We start from the raw sequence: 21044 nt of genomic DNA, 5'->3' as shown, positions 1-21044 counted from the left end.
TTAATGGTAAATGTAGTAATTACTGCTAATTTAAAATATCTGTGTATGTCTCACAGGAAGCTGTGGTGGTTATGGTTTCAGGAGGGCTCCGGTGACCCCCACACCACCAGCACCCCAATGTAAGTAATCATATATTTTGCTAATTCAAACATACAGAATGAAGTCCTGCGCTTACATTTTAGATACTTAAATATTTTTTAAAGTTTAGCCTGGGAGGCAACAATGACTAAAGTGCACATCAGCCCCAATACATAATAAAAACCAAAATAAGTTACCTGTGCACTCTTCCAAATCTCTACGCACATTTAAATAACTGGAGGTTTTAGTATCACTACAATGGCCACTAAAGTGCCAACTCACCTGCCACATCAACGAAAAACCTCCTAAGTGAGTTATATATGTTTTGACAACTTACCTGGAGTGCGCCTGTCGCTCCTCCCCTCCTCCATAAGAACCAGGAGCTCTCTGCATAACAGGAGAGCTCACAAAAGCTCATAGCAGGAGCTCCAGCTCTCAGTAAAAACAGTGACTTCTCTCTTTGGTAGGACAGCAGGGAACTTCTGACACCATAAACACTACAGCACACTGTAGTGGTTTGGGCGCTTGGAGTGTTCCTTTAAAATCACTTTAGTGTCTAGTGAAGCAGCAGACCCTAAATGTTCTGAGCAATGTCAGATATTAGGGTGTGTAATATTGTGAAAGAATCCATTACAATGATGCATTTGGGAATGCGTCCGTGATTAAATTACGGGGAAGCTTTATCAAAGTGTTCTGAAAAATCTGTCTCTTTTTGGGTGGAGTTAAACAAATCTGTTCCAATTTATTAAAAAGTCTTGAAAAGACTCATATTTCTTCTTTGTATATTCTGACAGATTGTGCGCCTTCGTAATGATGTCCACCTAGTTAAGAATGCAAGGTAAATATTCAGCAAGTATTGCTCTTCTCTTACACCATTTTAATATTGGCGTAGAAAGCAAACACCGGAAAATAAAATACTTTTCTGGTAAATAGAGGGCAAAACATTAATAAATGGAATGAGCTATACAACAAGTAACATTAAAATGATGGGAAAGTCACAAAAATAAGAACTGGAGGGACAGACGGATAACATTTGATAATTCAGGGAGTAAAAAAATATATAAAACAGCAATACTTTGCTGAATCTCCTCCAAGTGTGTTGCAGGTTTATGTTATATGTGGCTACCTGGACTGTCTGTTATAAAACTCATGCCAGGTCTGATATATCTTTATACGTTTTATTTTTCTTTATCTTTCTGGAGTTGAACTGGCACGGTTTCGCGCACGGTTACTGTAACGTCTGCAGTGATGAGCTGTCTACCTGCTGAGTTTCTTTGCTCCCAGGGAACAAGTGACTCACACAACTAGGTTTGTAACCTATGTGATCTGAAAAAGTCACAACGCACATGTTCTAGATAATCAATATTTACCACTGTACGCGTACGGTGAGAGCTCGTGGATAAATGTGATTTGTCACAAATGAATCAGGGGTTCATGGAAATTAGGGCGGCCCCTAATCTACTCAATTAACCCCTTCACTGCTAACTTCACGGATACACAAATGTTAGAATTATGCATTCATTCCTTAAAATTGCGTAGACACAACTGACGTCAAATGAGATCGAGGTTTATTAGCACTCCTAAGCCACAAATAGACTATAAGAGCTGTGTGTGTGTGTGTGTGTGTGTGTAGGAATTATTGCTGTGGAGCTCTGTTATATACTCAGACACACCAACAATATGGAGCTCCTAACATAAGGACTTTAGAAAACAAAAGAGGGATTGGTGGGTTTGGGCCCTAAATAGGGACACTTGCACGACTGTATGTCTTTCTGTGTGAATATGTCCTTGTGTATGTATGTGTGGTAGTATGTATAGTATATCTGCAAAATAATAACATATAGAGTTTTTATGAGAGGAGTAAGGTAAGGAATGGGGCAATGCGCATGGTAGACAAGGCACCATCTGGGACAATGTGACAATAAATACATGTAAGGTGGTATTATGGGCAAACATGACTTGGAATAATTAAAACATGTTACAGAATATGTGGGGGAGAGTGTCTGCACGCCCAGAAATCTGTATTTAATGAAAACCCAAACTGTATGCAAAATGCACAATTAAGAGAACAGCACACAAACATATAGTTTTACATTTTACAAGGCTCCTTAAAAGCACAAACCTTCTCAAATACATTAACGAGGGGATTTAGTCACCTCACATGGCCATACGATGTTAAAGGTCCCTATTCATTACAAACAACCACAATAATGGTGAACGTTTGGGGTAACTGTGCTGCTGAAATCTGTAAAAGGAAGATCAGGAAACGTGTCCATGCTATGTTGGCATGATGCTAATAAAGAATGTTATGGCACTTTATTCAATCGTTTGTTCTGGGGTTTCCAGTTAAGTTGCGATATGGGCCTTGGCAGACACTTTTCTCAAGGATTGTGAGCTGTGTGTCTCTGTCTCTGGAATCCCTGCATTAGCCCTGAGAACAGGCAAGCTGCTCTCTCAACCACACTCAATGCATTGCAGGAGGGAGATTAAAAAGACCCAGTTACCAAAAGGTTAAGTAGAGGGGCAGTAATTGTTCCGTCTGCCTCCATCTCTACATGTGGGTGTGAAGGTACGGCATTTCCAATGACCCCCAACACTCCTTCACCAGTGAGGCTAGAAAAGGCAATAGCTGGTCCCTCTACACACTTACCTGTGGGATGGATGGTAATAAGTGGGGGTGTAGAGGTCACAAGTTTCAAACCGTCAACTCTAAAAAGCCCACCCGCTCACTCCCCATCCCGCCACCATAAAATAATATCAAAGATAAGGATACCAAGTTAACCCACCTTTTTTTTTTTTTTTTTTTTAAGAGGAAGAACTCCTGTGTGGTGGGTTGGTGTCAGATGAACGTTAAGCTTTTTTAGGATTAAAAATAAAAATGGAAGGATTTAGAGAGTCACAAACTGGAACAAAATGTTGCTTTTTGTGTCAGAAATGATCCACTTGGCTTTTTCTTGACTTTGTTGACACTTCAGGAAAAGTCATGCACTCAAAGTGGTGAATTAGGGTCCATTGTCAGCCCGCAATATGTACAAGTAGAATATAGTTATTCACAGAAATAAAATCTATTTATTAATTTAATAGAAACATAGAATGTGACGGGAGATAACAACCATTCAGCCCAACTAGTCTGCCCAATGTATAAATTATTTCATTATCTTATATCTAGGATAGCCTTATAGAAACCTAGAATGGACGAGTTCATACTATGACTAGAATATAGACCAATTTGTAACACCTTAACCTTGTTTTTTAAAGGGATGCAATCGTGTTTTTTTGCTTATTTACATCACAAATACCCGTAAGACAAACCTTAAATGATGTTCTACTGTTTCTGCTTCCTGCCGGAGCTCGTATTGTTTTGGTGGATTGTAATTAGCTTTTTTTATGGTTTCCAGTTTACCTAGTCACTAAAGAATTTTTGGGGGGGTCAGCTGGAAAGGTAGTTAAAGTACAGTTCTGTTATCAATCAATTTGCAATCCAACTAATTTGACATACTTTATTGACTGACAAATAAACTGTCTTTTTTAAAGTAATTTTGGCAATCTATACAATTTCCCCAATTCTTGGAGTTTTACATTGAAGTTTAACCTTTCTGCAGTAGTGTAAATAAAGCTTTATCCAAGCGTCTGTAGAAGTTAAATGTAAATATAGTATTATAAAAGAGTCCCTTTCAATAACTGTTGTAATTGGTGCTATTACAAATTTGTTTTGCATTTATAAACAAAATTGCTTGCTTGATGCCACCAACTGCTCCTTGTGTTTTTATCACTGTAATCAATACACCTGCGGGAAAGAGAGAAATAAGGAGAAAAAAAATGGCAGTTTTCACAGCTATATAATAGTATGATATCTAAATATGTCTTCCCAGTCCTGTGGGAGTTTCTGTGAAAACTTATAAAATTGCAGTATTTTTGTGAAAAGTCACATGAGGGGACACTGAGAACGCACGCCCATCCTTTATGGCAAACCTATGATTGCGCTGTGAAATTGGAGGGAGACGGTGTAGGTGGGTTTTATACGGGTCTGTATCATGTGGTTTGCCACCAAAAAAAATAGATAGAGATAATTGAAGAAACACTCCAGGCACCTAAACGTTTGATTGAGTTACAGTAGGTTATGTTGGCAGTTTTCTCCAGAATTTTCTTTGGTTTTTATTTCTAAAAAAATTAAGTAATTTTAGTAATCATTATTTTCGCCATTAGCCCACTCTTTCTGTCCCTTCTTTCCAACCTGCAGAGTTTAATTTTTTTTGGTTCCAAAAACACTGCTCGTGATTCCATGACTTAGGTTTCTGGGAGCTGTAAACTTGTTAGCCACAAAAGCTGGCCACTGAGCCACAACCCTTGGAGGCTCAGTCTGTGCCTGTAAATACTGCTTCTGTGAAAAGCTCAGAAATGCTACAAAAAGTATAGTGACCATCAGTCGTTTAGTGGTTTGGTGAGAGCTCATTGTAAGACCTGCATGTCCGGGAGGTTTCCATAAATTGTATTTTAGCTTTTTATTGTTTTGTTTTACATACATATATATTGAACATCACCAGTAAACACTGGAGAGCCATTGTGCAACATTGAAGAGAAAATTAAAACCCTATCTCTTCAGAGACAGAAAATGTAGAGAAAAAATTTGATTATAAATTATAAAAAAAATTACCAAAAATAAAACTAAGTGGAGTATGTACACTTACATTACAGAGGAGGAAACTGAAAACATTGCTGATAGCAAAATACATGCAAAGAGTTCAGTTATACCTGGAGCCACTAGCAAGCCAATGGCTGGGTTACAGCAGCGTCAAATCCACATTCCATCTTCCCAAGGTTGTTAAATTGATATTCATTGGGTAATAACATAGCAATCTCCAAAACATACAAATGAAATCTGCGTGCACCTACCTGCTAAAGATTTTTTTATATTGTTACATTCTACATAGTTAGAAATAATATTGAATTCAGAGGTCTTGGGATCTTTAATGTAAACAAAGTCCAAGGTGTTTACGACAAATTATCATTGAATTTAACTTTTTTCTCTTCACATTCTACTTTCTGTCCTTTTGTAAGTAGGATTTTCTATATGAGAGGAGTTAATTTTGGTATCTAGAAAAATCTGTTTGTTATGGATAATGATGCTCCCCCTGAAATGAAAAAGTATCTTTTCCATATTCTGTGTTCTAGAACACTATCAGGGCTATTCATTAAAGTAAGAATTGTCAGGAATTCAGAGTGGATTTCAAACTTAAGGCCAAGAAAGCAAATTTGGAAAAATAAAGTCCAAGTCAGCGATGGTCCTGGTTTGGCTACTTTGATCTTAACTTGATAATTCACTTTGAATTCCTAATGATCGTAGTTCACAATCCTTTTATGAATTATCACAGGTTAGATACAGAAACAAGGGGAACAAGAGCAGCCCCCGTACCAGCAACCTAAATAATCAATCGGATACTAGTTAACGCGTTTTGGTTCTAAATTTTTTCTATAATGCGTATCCAGTGATGGTACCTTTTTATTGTTCACAGTAGCAAATAAAAATAAAGCAACATTTTCTCAATTTAAATCCAAATAATCGTTACAGATTTTTTTTAGATCTTCAGAAGTTTGTGTGAACGATATTAAGTTTGCCTATTTTAACTTTTATTGCTCTGGGCAGTTTTTTTTGTTTTTTTTAACGCAAACAGGAGGATATAGTTTGCTTATATTAGTTCATTCTCACCTGTCCACATTCTGAATAATGAATAATGAACATGGTGTAAATCTAAGAGTAATCTGATTGACTGAAAACACCACGAGTCATTTTATATTACATTCTATGGTTTTCACCAAGTTTATTACCGAACGTTCGACAAATGCCGGACATCTTGCAAAAATTATTTTTAATTTAAATTTTCTGCTCTACCCTATGGGTTAGTATTAATTGGACCGTAATAACATTTATAAAGATTTTTCCTATGTTATCTATCCCTAAATATTATATTATGGTCAAAGTGAAAATATGCAGATACGAAAAGTAAGCTAAACTTTCTTTTTATAGTAAAAATGACAATATCACATAATATTATCAGCTTAATGATTCGGGGAACGACAGGAAGAAGTCCAATTGACGTTTTAGAATTAGAATTTTTTTTTATTTGAAGCCTAATTGAACAAAATTTCAATGTTTTTTTTTTGTTTTTGTTTTAATCACCTGCAGCAAGAGGAGTATATAAATGGTTGGACATGGTAGAGAAAAGGTGACGCAGTAAATATTTTTTATTCTATAAAAATGACAAGATTTCCTCTAACTTAACACACTGCGATGGTTACACATGTAAACTTTTCGTTGTTTGCTCAAATCTATATGGAATGTTTTCTTGCGATAATATATATTTTTCTTGAATCATCGGATCTTGTCGGCCTGTAATCACTTCCCACGTATTGAGATCATTATAATTATTCTTTCCCCACTGTTATAAGTTACATAATAAAATCTTTACAAATCAGCTGCAAAAAAAATCTGTTGGCGCTTTGTATCATCTACTGTTGGCTTTGAACATTTATTGAACTATTGTAAAGGTTTCTTTTATACTTAAAATGAGCTAAAATCCTTCTTGAAAGGATACACACATATATACATTTTTGTTTTTATATATAAGTATATCCTCCTGGGAACCGAGGATAAAAATGTCTTCCAACATGCCATTAATTTTTGATGAAAAGGAAGAGGAAGGTCCGAGCATCCCAGCCTACCACATGACTTATCACTGGGAAGCCCAGGATGTCCTCTTTACAATACAGCAGGGATTGATAGAGTAGCTCAAAGAATAAAAGGAGATGCATGTGAACAAAATGTCCAGTATAGAGGACACAAGTTAATGGGCTGAGTCTCAGGAGGTTATATTTAATTTAGACTCATTGCACTTGGACAGCATCATTTTATAATACAATATTTGGAAATATGAGTAAAGAACTGTTAGAACAAATAACCATAAAAAGAAGAAAAAACAATGGGACATAATGGAAAATACTGACGGACTAGGAAACAACGTCAGATGGACGGGGCTGATGGGCTTGAATATACTCGATGAGTTGTATTTGCTTATTAGTTTAACATATAATATATATATAATATATTGCTTATTAGTTTAACAAGAATAGTTGTTAAAAGCTTCACGGCTGCCAGGATTTTAAGTTGAATAATATGGAAATTTAGTGTTAAGTATTGACAAAGAGAGAGGTGTAAGGGGAGGGCCCAGTAATACTTAAAATTATGGGTTGGAAGACGGTAATCTGGGAATGTGAGAGATGATAACGAGTTCTAGTTTTACTCTATAGACTTTTTCAACTGGAAATTGTTAGCTTTGTTGCCAAGATATGGAGTGCGTAAAATAATGCACTCTACCTTTTCTGTGAATTCAAAATATTTCCTCCCATAATCTACTAAAATGTAATTACGCTTGAATTGAACTGAAGTGGAACCTGACTTGAAATGCCTGGAGCTTTAATAATTAAAGGTGAATTGTCACTTCCCACGATTCTTAACATTTTGTTTACTTATCCCTGTAATTCGCAAATATGCTTTTGTGAGATCCAAAAATAATAATTAATAAATCCTCGAATTGGCTAAAATATCGTGAAGAGAGGGGAGGATTTATACCGTTGTTTAAATAAGAGAGTTTTGGAGGAAGGTGCAAACCTACCTTGAGAATTTCTTACATTTCCAAGTGCCGCTGTCCCTGGAGCAGTTCATCTTTGGTATTTTTAATAGCAATGTCACCCTAGGCTCATTCAAATGGTATTAGCAGCTGCCAAAAAAAAACTTCTTCATACTTCGATTTTTTCCAACAAGCCAACTCTGATATAATGCAAAACTAAATTTGTCTATGTGTTCAAATTGGATTGGGTGGAAGCCTCCCAGTTCAGGGAATGTATGGTTTGAAAATTCTTTCAATATTGGGAGCCATCATACATGCAATTTTTAGTTATACATAATAAAACCCTTTCTCACCATACATTTCAACTTACCAATTGATATTCTTCATGACTACGCTGTGGGAGACCTCCAGGTTAACTTGGATAATGGAGAGGGACGAGGTAAGTTTGTTCACACTTTGATTTAGCAACTGTTTCATTTCTATTTCTCCAATGGGGTACTCTTTGCTTTCATACGGAACTGATTTTTGATTAGGTTATATTAAATGTTTGCCGAAACATTTAAAAAGTAATTAAAAGAAGCACAACAAATAATGACATTAAACAATGTTTATTTGGGTGTTCGGGTATGTAGTTAATTTGTTTAAAAACCAATAAAATGTTTGAAAACGTTTTAATAAATCCACACATCTTTCCTGGTACTGGGCACCTCCATCTTTGCTCTCTGTCAATCGTTGTCGTAAATGTTGCTCTTTATTGCCATTCAACATGGTGGAAGATGAGAAATAAAAGCAATTTGCATTGTGTGCCCTGACTGTGCCTGAACTGGGCTGTATTGTGGTATCACTTTCTTAATAATTGAGCATCACATGAAAAAAAAGTTAACACGAGTTATTGGGAATCATTTTCAATGTTTCATTTAACAGTGTGACTTTCAGAGAAGTGACATTTCAATTTAAACAGTGAATTGTGGTGAATTTAAAAATGAATTGTAGAAGAAGCTAAAATACCTGATCTTGTAAATCCTTAAAAACTCATCTACAATTCAGGTTTCTCTACATCACAATTCACCATGAATAAGCCTTCTGGTTTACAAAGTGGACTATGTCCATCAAATTGAGATCATTCTAGCAATTGATGGAAAAAGAGATATATTATTCTTTGAGCCAGGGCAAAATGTAGCCATCATTCAAGGTATTTGGTTTACATTGTTTCGATAATTCGATTAATGGGATTTCACTCTGATGTCTCCGCTGCCTTCTGAAATGCCGGCTGTCAGTTATTACTTCTCCAAAATTACATTTTTTTTCTCAATACACTGTGTTTTTTTAAACTTTCCCAGCAAAATATTCCGAGTATATTCATCAGCTAAATAGCATTCAATACCGGCACAACAACATAAAGAAAAAATAAAATCAAAACTGTGGTGTCTGCTATCTTTGTTTTTTTAATTCATAAGCAGAATTTATAAAATAAAATAAAAAAAAAAAAAAAGAGAGAGAGAAAAAAACATCATATTGATAAGGTTTTTTGGGCTAAACAAATCAACAATGACCAGAAAAAAAATAAAAAAAATAAAAATGAAATTTCAGTCCATAAAACCCCCAGCTCTAAACAGTATATGCACTTCCAATTCTAATTTAATTCTACATTATTTATAATTCTATATGTAGATTTATCCTCTGGGGACTGGTTTCCCTGGGAATGTAAACATGTATGTTACTATGTGCATTCACATGTGTTGCTATGTGCCTAGGAGGCTATTTAGAGCATGACACTATTTGAAGCTTAAAATAGCATTTAAGGCTTTCATGTCCCTCCTGTGCACACAGTTAGGTACTTGACTTTAAAACCAGGTTATTATTACCAAGTTATTAGTGACTCAGTAATTAGGAACAAGCATCCTCTGAAACTTTCATGTTAAATATCCCCAAACAAACTAAAGATTGCGGTCATTCCATCCTAATTGACGAAATGTTTTTTCTTTAGAGATTCTGTAAGAAAAACGGTGGAATGCCAAGTATTTGTAGACGTACTTCAAGAAAAGCTTTGTGGGTTGGCCAAGATTCATCAAAGAGTGAGTAGTGTATGCCCTATAGGTTATTACGTAACTGCTTTTACTTTTTATAGCTATATATATATTTAAAAATATTGAACACTAGACATTGGTCAATGGTAATTTAGCCTTGGCAAGTAGTAATTCCTCCTAGGTGAGAGTGCCGTGGCCGTCCAGGCTTGCAGCGGCAACTTTTAAGGGCCTCGCTAGCAGATAAGGACTTTGAATTGTAATATATATATATGTATATATAAAGAAAGACCTGAAAAGGGTCGAAATGTGATATTTTTTTTATAGCACATTAAACCCTTTTAAATTTTTATTTATACTTTAATTTTATTTTTTGAAAGTCCTTTTAGTGTCGCCTTTTATATTTTCAAAACAGGTAAGCACCCAGGCATTAGGTTTTTCCTCTATTTGGTCACTTTTCCCACTTGATCTGTGAATCAAATGGCAGGAAACGCTATATTATATATAAACACTGAACAAAATTATAAACCCAACACTTTTGTTTTTGCCCCCATTTTTTATGAGCTGAACTCAGAAATCTAAGACTTTTTCTATGTACACAAAATGCCACGTTCTCTCAAATATTGTTCACAAATCTGTCTAAATCTGTGTTAGTGAGCACTTCTCCTTTGCCGAGATAATCTATCGACCTCACAGGTGTGGCATATCAAGATGCTGATTAGACATCATGATTATTGCACAGGTGTGCCTTAGGCTGGCCACAATAAAAGGCCACTCTAATATGTGCAGTTTTATCACACAGCACAATGCCACAGATGTCGCAAGTTTTGAGGGAGCATGCAATTGGCATGCTGACTGCAGGAATGTCCACCAGAGCTGTTGCCCAGGAATTAAATGTTAATTTCTCTACCATAAGCCGTCTCCAAAGGCGTTTTAACCCCTTAAGGACCAAACTTCTGGAATAAAAGGGAATCATGACATGTCAGACACGTCATGTGTCCTTAAGGGGTTAAAGAATTTGGCAGTACATCCAACCTGCTTCACAACCGCAGACCACGTGTAACCGCACCAGCCCAAGAGCTCCACATCCAGCATCTTCATCTCCAAAATCGTTTGAGACCAGCCACCCGGAAAGCTGCTGCAACAATCTGTTTGCATAACCAAAGAATTTCTGCACGAACTGTCAGAAACCGTTACAGGAAAGCTCATCTGGATGCTCGTCGTCAAGTTTGGGGTCTCGACCTGGCTGCAGTTCGTTGTTGTAACCGACTTGAGTGGGCAAATGTTCACATTCAATGGGGTTTGGCAGATAGGTGTTCTCCTCATGGATGAATCCCAGTTAACCCTGCACAGGTCAGATGGCAGACAGCGTGTATGGTATCGTGTGGGTGAGCGGTTTGCGGATGTCAACGTTGTGGATCGAGTGGCCCATGGTGGCGGTGGGGTTATGGTATGGACAGGTGTATTTTATGGACAATGAACACAGGTGCATTTTATTGATGGCATTTTGAATGCACAGAGATACCGTGATGAGATCCTGAGGCCCATTGTTGTGCCATTCATCCACGACCATCACCTCATGTTGCAGCATGATAACGGCCCCATGTTGCAAGGATCTGTACACAATTCCTGGAAGCTGAAAACATCCCAGTTCTTGCATGGCCAGCATACTCACCGGACATGTCACCCATTGAGCATGTTTGGGATGCTCTGGATTGGCGTGTACGACAGCGTGTTCCAGGTCCTGCCAATATTCAACAACTTAACACAGCCATTGAAGAGGAGTGGAACAACATTCCACAGGCCACAATCAACAACCTGACCAACTCTATGTGAAGGAGAGGTGCTGCAATGCGTGAGGCAAATGGTGGTCACACGAGATACGGACTGGTTTTTGAATCCCCCGCACACCCTCCCGGATCCCCCCAGTACAGTAAAACTGCACATATTAGAGTGGCCTTGTATTGTGGCCAGTCTAAGGCACACGTGTGCAATAATCATGCTGTCTAATCAACATCTTGCAACACCTGTAAGGTGGATGGATTATCTCAGCAAAGGAGAAGTGCTCACTAACCAATTTAGACAGATTTGTGAACAATATTTGAGAGAAACAGGCCTTTTGTGTACCTAGAAAAAGTCTTAGATCTTTGGGTTCAGCTCATAAAAAATTAGGGTAAAAAAAAGTGTTGCGTTTATAATTATGGTCAGTGTATGTATACATTTTGCGGCACTCTGATTGGTTTATTTTCAGCTCTTTTTTGTTTGTCTGATTGGGTACCCAAATTGGAACATCGGGACTGAAATACTGCTGAGCCAAAATGAATATTTGTCCAAAATTCTAAATGTAACATTTTATAAAAAAATTGTTTGGTCGAGCCAAATGTTCTCATCATTCACAAGTCTATTAAGACACAATATGGATTTAAGCAGATTAAGGTATGTGACATTAAGCTATCATTGTGGGTAATGAGGCAAAGCCTGTTATAGCCTCCCATATTTATTGATCATTGTGACAAGGCCATTTACAACACATCTATGAAGATTATGTTAATATTGATATTGAAGAATTTATTTTTTTGTGCCAGAAGATATACTGTCTGTTTGCGGATTTTGTTTTAACCCCTTAAGGACACACGACATGTGTGACATGTCATGATTCCCTTTTATTCCAGAAGTTTGGTCCTTAAGGGGTTAAAAAAAATAATCAATTAATGCATAATAATAACCTCTACATTAAAAGCCACTTGACACTTGTCCCTGTTTACCAAGAATACGTCAGATCTGGCATGAAGTAAAATCAAATAGAGTAAATGTCCTTGCGCTAATGTCCCTGTTTTTTCCTATTTTTTTCTAGTTAACACTACACTGCGTGACTTTCAGTCTTCTTATGTGGTCATTGAATAATTAATAATCTCTTTAAGAATTTACACCCTAGCAGGTAGGTGTGTAACCGAGCAGTGGGGGGGGGGGGGTGTGTGCTGTCACCTTTGATAATCATTTCCTTGTTAAAATAGAACAATTTGTGCACCTAAATGTATGTAAACCACAAAAGGGGGAATCATTTTGTTAAATTAGCATTTAAATGTAATAATTGTAAAAGTGTGCATGGTCCTGACAACATATTAGATCAAACTGCTTTCAGTGAATCACGTTAGGCTGTAAAATAGGGCAGGATTCGTTGGCACCATATAGAATATAAATAATAAAATATATACAGGCCATCAGACTATAAATGGGAGGCATCTCACCTTTTCTTGGTTGATAGTCAGAGAGAGATACTATAATTCTTTACATTTCATACTCCATCATCAGTTGTAATTATTTATTGATTTATCAAATAGTTTTTATATCGGGCTCTTATCCAGAGAGTGCATTACAAAATGTTAGCAATTTATCATTGTAGGGTATTCGTACAGACAGAGGGCTATATAATTACACATATCAACATAAAAGGACTAGAGCGTTAATTCACTGTATAGTAAAGTTAATTAAACTGCTAGCAAAGTGTCTTTTTTTTTAGGATGTTTGCAAATGCCTGAGGTGTGTGGAAAGGCGCAAGGCCAAATATAACAGAAAATTATCTCTTAGAGATTCTTTGATGCACCGGAGCAGGTGTTCGTGTTTACACTCACCAATTGGTTGCACATTTGCTGGCTCATGTCTGTCTTAGAACCATTTACTTTATATTTTCCATGATAGTTTAGCTTTAGACAACAACAACATCAAAACAACAATCCATAGCTTTATCTAGCATGGCTTCAAACATAGTTTAACAAAAACTGTTGTTTTCACGTTTCTGAACCACGTAGCCTTTTTTTTGTGTACAGAGTGTTATTAGTCCTGTTTATTCATTGTCTCAAGTATATTCAACAAGGGAGAAAAAAAATTGTAGGACTCTTGGCTTATTTTTGTTTTATTTTTGGTCTTGTGTATTGCTGAAAGTCAAAGTCCAGGAGATACTCAATTCAACAAAGAGGAAGAGACTCAAAGCTTGTGCCCATTTCTCGAGCAGATGCTTAATGTTCAATATATCTTTTTTGGGGGGAACACTCAGTGTTCTTTGTTGCAGCACCCTCTGGAGAGTGCCATACTCAATCATAGCCTTATTTTTGTAATCCCATAGTGAACTCTACAGTTACTGTCATAGCCAGACCAGATATAAATCATAAACATATAGAATCCAGCATACTCACACAATAAACACCAGCTATACAGCTCAAAAATCACATAGTTACAGTAAGTCATGAGCATACATTGCATAAGCCTGCCACAATGCCAATGTACCCCCATTCTTGGCAGGTTCTACTCTAGCAACCTAATGCCTGCTCTTATGGGATTAACCCAATTAAAGGGGGGCATCAGGTATTTAATAACATTGTTGTTTGGGAGGTGATTGTCCTTTACCCATCAATCGGCCTAGATAAAATTAACAGCAGATTCCTGGATCGAGAACACACACTTATTATTAACCAAGTTACAATATCACAATCATTTTTTTTGTATATGTCCTTTGCGTATAGTCCTTACAAGTACGAAATGCTTTGAGGTCTTGTTATACAGGATTTGGTCGCCTAATCAATAATTTAGCTAATTTCCCAGGAGAATATTTCCTTTTTGTAAATGCCATATGTCTATTTGAATGATTTTTTATGCAAGTGTCATTTTCATTGATATTTGTCATTAACCACACTTTTGTTGACATAAAAATACTGTGTAATCTGTCACTATAATTGGACGCCTGATTGTCACCTAGAGTCATACACGTAAAGCCAACCTAGAGTGTCAATAAAAGAAAGTGTATTTAAAAAAATGTATATGTTGTTTTTTTTCTTCCAGTTTAGACAATTGAAAACAGTTTGTTCCAAAATGCATGAAAAAGTTATGGGATAAAAATTACAATCTACAGAAAAAATAGCCCAGCGTATAGGACATCAGATTATTGACTAAGTGGACATTCCTTTGCTCAACATTCAGAGAAGAAGCATCCATAAGACTTGGTGATCTGATTCAATATTCTGTTACTGTAGCTAACAGGATGACAACCTCAATAGGATGGAGTGTTGTGTTTCATTTGACGGACTATATTATCCATCGGAAATGCAATGTATATTATGGTGAATAATAATCTACCATTAAGAAAATAGTATATGTAAGAAATTGTGGATTTTGTGCAGGACAGATCATTTTATATTAACTTAATTGCATTCTGTGAATAAGTCTGTAAAAGTATGGATCAGTAATAGTGTTTTAATTGATTGAGATTTGATAATAATTTGATTGTAGACTAAGAGGATCACCAGAAAAATAAGGATATGTGAGCAACAGTCAAGTAGAGAGTCCCTAAATCCTACAGCATGATCAATTGTAATCTTTTAACAAAATGTACACAGGAGGCAGATAATATATATATTAGTTTTCTTTAAAAAATAGCCATTTGTTTTCCAAATGTTTTAAAATATCTGATAGTAAATATCTTATAGTGATAACTATTATAACGTACAGGCTTGTTTGAAATACAATTTATGGTTACTTTCATAAGAACCTGTTCTTTATTCTAAAATAAAAATATTCAATTTATATTACCTATCATTTGTTGAGAAAATAAAGATTGTAATATAAGTTCATATTTCAGGTTATTAAAACAAACTATTTTAATTAAAAAGGGGTTGTGCTTAATCTTCTAAGTCCTAATTAAATTAAAAACTGTGTCCAGAATGTGCAAAATAAGACAAATCAATAGGTTGTATTTACTATAAATGTATATTTTTAAGTTTTATATGTTTTGCTTTAAGGGACAAAAATAAAACCAGTTAATTGGGAGATTTTGTTATGTATATCTGGAGCCCCTTAACTTGCAGTATACCTTTCCCAGACTTTGGATCAGAATCATAGAATTCAGGCATCAAGCTGCGGAAAAAGTGTGTTTTTTGCCTACAGTAGCATCTGGCTTCTTGGCAAATAGTTGTACTGGCAAATTTTGGAGCCACTCGTGATTTTTCAAATGGTTTTACAGAAGCAAGAGCTCAGTGCCGGCATATGTACGGTTGTCCCTTTTTTATCCCAAAGTCTGACCTGGCCGTCTTTGTGAACATTCTTTCATATTTTTTTAACATATTAACTCATGGTAACCAGTGGATAAAGAGATTCAAAGGTAATGTGGAAAAATTTAATGAAAAGGAACTTCAAATGTATTTTCACTTTTACTTTTATTTATTTTTTTACATGGAGAACATCTTGATATATAATCAGATAGATACCGGAAAACATGAAATTGCATTATTTTATATGTTTGATCGATTAAATTCTGTATCTTCAAAGCACCATAGAGAGGTATAACAGAGCAAATGACTAGCGCCATGGCCACACATATTCGTTTTATTCGGAATTCTGAGTTCCCCAAGTGACGCCAAAATAAAGAAATGATCGATGGGATGATTGATAGCCACTAAATGTTTTTTTTCACAGATTGAATATTTGATTAAAAACCACAAATTTCATTCCAATTATTTTATGCAAGAAAATGTATCTTAGTAACATCCCGAAAGTGGAAATTAAATTTTCCACTGAATTAGATGTCCTTCATCACAAAACTATTCCAGTACCAACGTAGACAAAATCAGTTACAATACATCTGTTATTCCGGTTACCTTTATTCTGGAAAAGTTACACAACACAAATATTCAAACAAGGTTATTTATAATGGGGGTATTAGAGTCACCGGAGCAGTAGTGGTGAGGACACAATGACAAATATGAATGATTACACTATTTGGGCAGGATTACCCTTTTGTAGAGGAAGGTAATTACCCTCTATACCTTAATTCGTGTGACAGCAGGCCATATCATGCATGGCATGAAAGATACGTTCTGTCTAGCCATTTGATTCAACCTCAAGAATGCAGGGAAGCTCGTAGTTACCTAAAAATACATTGGCATATCCTGCAATCTACAGATGGATACAAAAAGCTTTGACGGCATTTGACAATTGTCCTTACACTGTAACTGGTACAACTTATCTGTGAAAGTCATACGTTGAGTAATACCAGATTCAAAACAGCCACAATTAATGTATCAAGCAGAGTATACATACCTATTTTGAATTCTGCCCGTTTTGCACTCTGTTGAGAGACACGAGCAAGTTATAGATGGCAACATGAGGAGCAGATAGTGAGTAAGAAATGGGGTAAGATATTATATAGAGGGGGTACCTCAAGATCCAACGAGGAAGAAAGTCACAAATAGAACAGGGAACCACAATGTTTAAAAATGTAACATCAAACTATTGTCACAAACATTCCTGGGGGCTGTCATCCCCGACTGATCACAAGAAAAGTTCACCTTAATAAACCTTATTAAAATGATTCAACATGAAATTTCTCCATGTCTTTCAATAAACCTGTTTGCAAACTAATTAACTCCTAACACATAATCCTGCACAGTGATGTGCTCAACACGGTTTAAGTTCAGACACATGAGCAGGGCAAGAATTTTTGGATTTTGTTTTTTCAGGAAAATATAAAACAAATAAATATACAGAATCTGAGTATGTATGACCGAAAGCAGTGAGAAAAATGTCAAATATTAAAATACATTATACTTCCTTCCTATACTTTGAGGAGCTTTTTAGTCTAATGATGAAGAAGTACTAAGACAACCATGTAACGTCTAAACCGAGAGCCTGGAATGCTAGGTTTGGTGGGGAAGTACCATTTACAGAAACATTCTATTGGTTTCCATGGTGATTGTTCTTCATTAAACTCTTTGCCCCCATCATTGCCTTGGTATATGAGATTCATATATAGTGTAATACCCAGAAAAGGAATTGCGAGGATAATTCAGTAACGGAACTCACTGTCAGCACCTACATAATGTCCTCTCATGTCCACTTATCATTTCTGACAGTCCTCTGCAAATCCACACTGCAAAGCCCTAGACTCAATGCCACTCTGCTCACCCCGGGGACTTGCAATGGAGACACCTTCTGTAATACAGAGCGTTATCCAACTACTTACCTTTTCTTATTGCATAGAGGCATTTGGCCAAGAGAGTTTTCCTCCTTTCAACCCCTGATTATGTCCTCCTGGATCGTGCCACCTTCTTACCTCCTCCTGCTCCAATTTCCTACTCACCAAGCGACAAGTCTCATGTGCACCACACCAACATTTATAGAGAAGGTCCCATATTGGGAGGAAACACGTCAGACCGATTTGTATTTACTTTTATTACAATCAAGTCAATTTTCTTCCATTCATCCCACTTTGGTTCCTGTCTTTCTTCCTATCACTTACTACTCACTCAAAGGAATGTAGGGAGGAGTGTTTGGCCCGCCATCATTCTGGGGGAGGCACCCTGGAATCTTTTAAAACATCTCTATGTTATGAGTTTCTCCTTTATCAAGCGTATACAATTTTTAATTTACTGTATTACTCGGTTAGGTTTTACTTTGTCACCGGTTCAGCTGGTTCTCCATATATCAGATAAATTTATTGCAATCTCGCTTGAAACATCGCAAATATTGCATTTCATGCAATAATAATCCTATAAACTGGACCAGTCTTACCTCTCTACCTGTCCTCTCTTTCGTACCCTCAATAAATTCCTAGCTCCCCTTCTTACAAGCCATCCCTCCTTCTCTTTTACAGAAAGAAAGAAAGAAAAAACAGAACGAGTAAGCATATAATAAAGAATAGATTAGATGACAAAATATTTTCACCTTCTCATGTTGTGGAACAGAAAAATATATATATTTATATTCACTTTTTTAATATATTTTTTTTACCTGAAAACAAATTAATTAACCATATTAAAATATTATACAGGACACCTAAGGGGGTGTTTTTCTGTCTCATAAGCAGGCTTAGTAGTTAGGTACTTACATGCCTGGGTTACGCAAACTTGCAATCTTTCTACAAGCTTGGGCAAGTTGAGAAATTTGCATTACTGTGTTATCAGCATTAATGAAAAACGCAGTGCCAGCATGCATGAGGGGCAAACTTTATTTTACAGGGAGAGATTAATTTACAGAGAGAATTTGCGGTAGGGATGAAAGGAAACAAAGAAAAGGAAATGCTAGCTCTGTCGTTCTTAATTTTAAGTGTATTATATATTCCTTGAGTGGTTTAATTATTTTGCAAGGTCCGTTGGGGAAAGCACGACGTTAAATAAAAACGTACATTATTTAACTCTGGGAAATATAAAATGTTTCTAGGTATATATTTTATGAAAAGTCAATGGCGTGTGCAGCCCTTCAGAAAGAAGAGATTAATTACATTATAATGGTTCTTGAGGGAGGCAGTGAAAGAAGGGACAATAAAAACTGCTTGGGACAGGTGTGCAGAAAATCAAATCTATCGGCACAATATGCCAGAAGAATTCAACACAGATGCATAGTTATAGAGCAATTTAGGCTGAAAAAATACTTAAAGAAGCACTCTCAATAACAACCTCTACTGCTTGATTAGGAATTGTTTGATATAAGCTAGACTTCTTCACGGAGCCCAAAACCGAAACCTCACTCGTCGTATTGATAAAGCGGAATTAACACCATAACATATTGGCTGAGTATTCTGGAGCAGGTTAGCTCAGATAATCCAATTGGAAAATAATCTGACATTGGTAATGGGGTAATGTTAAATGTTTGCTATCGATAAATTTGGTGCCAATGAAGAGTTTGGTGTAAGTCAAGCTATTGATATGGTTTGATATAAAGCTAAGGGTTGGCGTCATGATACCCTCGCCAAGATATATAAGCACTACAGCAAGCTTTATGTTGCTTAGCATGCCCCTAGAGGTCAACCAGGTTCAGTCATTCCTGCCTGTTGTTGATCTTGATCCAGAAAGACAAAAAACACCTTGAACGGGGTCACCTCCTTTCCCCTCCTAAAAAAAAAAACAACAAGAGAATATTGCTTTTATTAATCCAAAGTGGAAAAATAATTCTAGCTGCACCAAATTATTATAGATACTAATATTTATATATTTGTCTGTTTTGGGGATTTATTAACTTTTTTTTTTTTTAAAGTATAGAAGCATATTTCACGAAAATGTAAAAAAAGATTTTTTTAAAGTGAGCATAGAACTATTTTTATCCTTGTATACAGATATGTATATGTATATATAGACATATACATATATAAATAAAAAATATGTAAACTATATACAATACGGCGCTGTATTGTATTTGTTCTCATTTTTTATACTGGTGGCATGACATCACAATTAGGTTTAATGGAGACCTGAACATATATGGACATATGGTGATAATGCAAAGCGGGTGGGGGTAACGGAATTAAAAACAAATGTTAATTTAGAAGTATACTACGTATGTAATAATAAATGGTATGTGTTATGCGGTGTACACACACCTTGGGATGCTGTTAAAGCAAGAATGTCCATTTTTAGAGACTAGAAGCTGGTCGACAACTGTATCTCTGCAAGAAAAGATTATACCCATAGGAAACACTCAGGGGGAGGTAAACTCCCTACTGTTATGGTATTTACATTCCAAACACCCATAGGACCTTGGGATTTAGGAAAATAGGAGCACTCAGCAAATTCACCATTAACAAAGCCAGTACAAACTTCATTGAACTAGATAATGAACTCCTACACTTTTTATCCTGAAGCTCAACTTTATTTTTTGTTTGTGTTTTTTTCCGAAGGGGAGTTGGGGGGTTACCTTTTGTGAATAGAATTAAACGAAAATAATCTGAAAGTAGACGTAGGAAAGAAGCATAAGGGACAGTTATTTGTAATTTATTAATAAAATAAGAGGTATTAATGGATGCTTTATATTTTATATTTGATTATTTCAGTATTGTGTAGGCATTGGTTCTACGTGAAGTAGAATGATTTCATGAGTTCTATCAATAGCAATATTTGTCAGCAATAAACTGTTTATTTCTTACAAACTGGCGGAAACACTAAACACTTTCATTTCTGAGCACAAAATATATTAAACACGGAGATATCGATAGCGTTTTCTTTCTGTACCTCATTTCAGGTTTAGCAATAAAGAATATCCAAGTTAAACCATCATTTCTACACGGTGTCCATATTGGGACACTCACTCAAGTAGCAAGTTCCTGATATAACAAACTGGACACAGAGTGCATTACGAGATACTGCAGTACTACAATATCAGCTGGGAAGGATGGAACAAGATAGAAGATTGACTATAGCTTTTAAAAAAGGATACTTAAAAAGTTAAGCTTGCGTGATGAACATAATGAGGGAGGTAGCCTAGTAGAAGGTGTTCATTATTATTATTATTATTATTATTGCCATTTATATAGCGCCAACAGATTCCGTAGCGCTTT

This window comes from Pelobates fuscus, chromosome 13 (genome assembly GCF_036172605.1).
Source record: "Pelobates fuscus isolate aPelFus1 chromosome 13, aPelFus1.pri, whole genome shotgun sequence".
Lineage (NCBI taxonomy): Eukaryota > Metazoa > Chordata > Amphibia > Anura > Pelobatidae > Pelobates > Pelobates fuscus.
The sequence above is the reverse complement of the archived record's forward strand: the minus strand, read 5'-3'. Positions refer to the sequence as shown.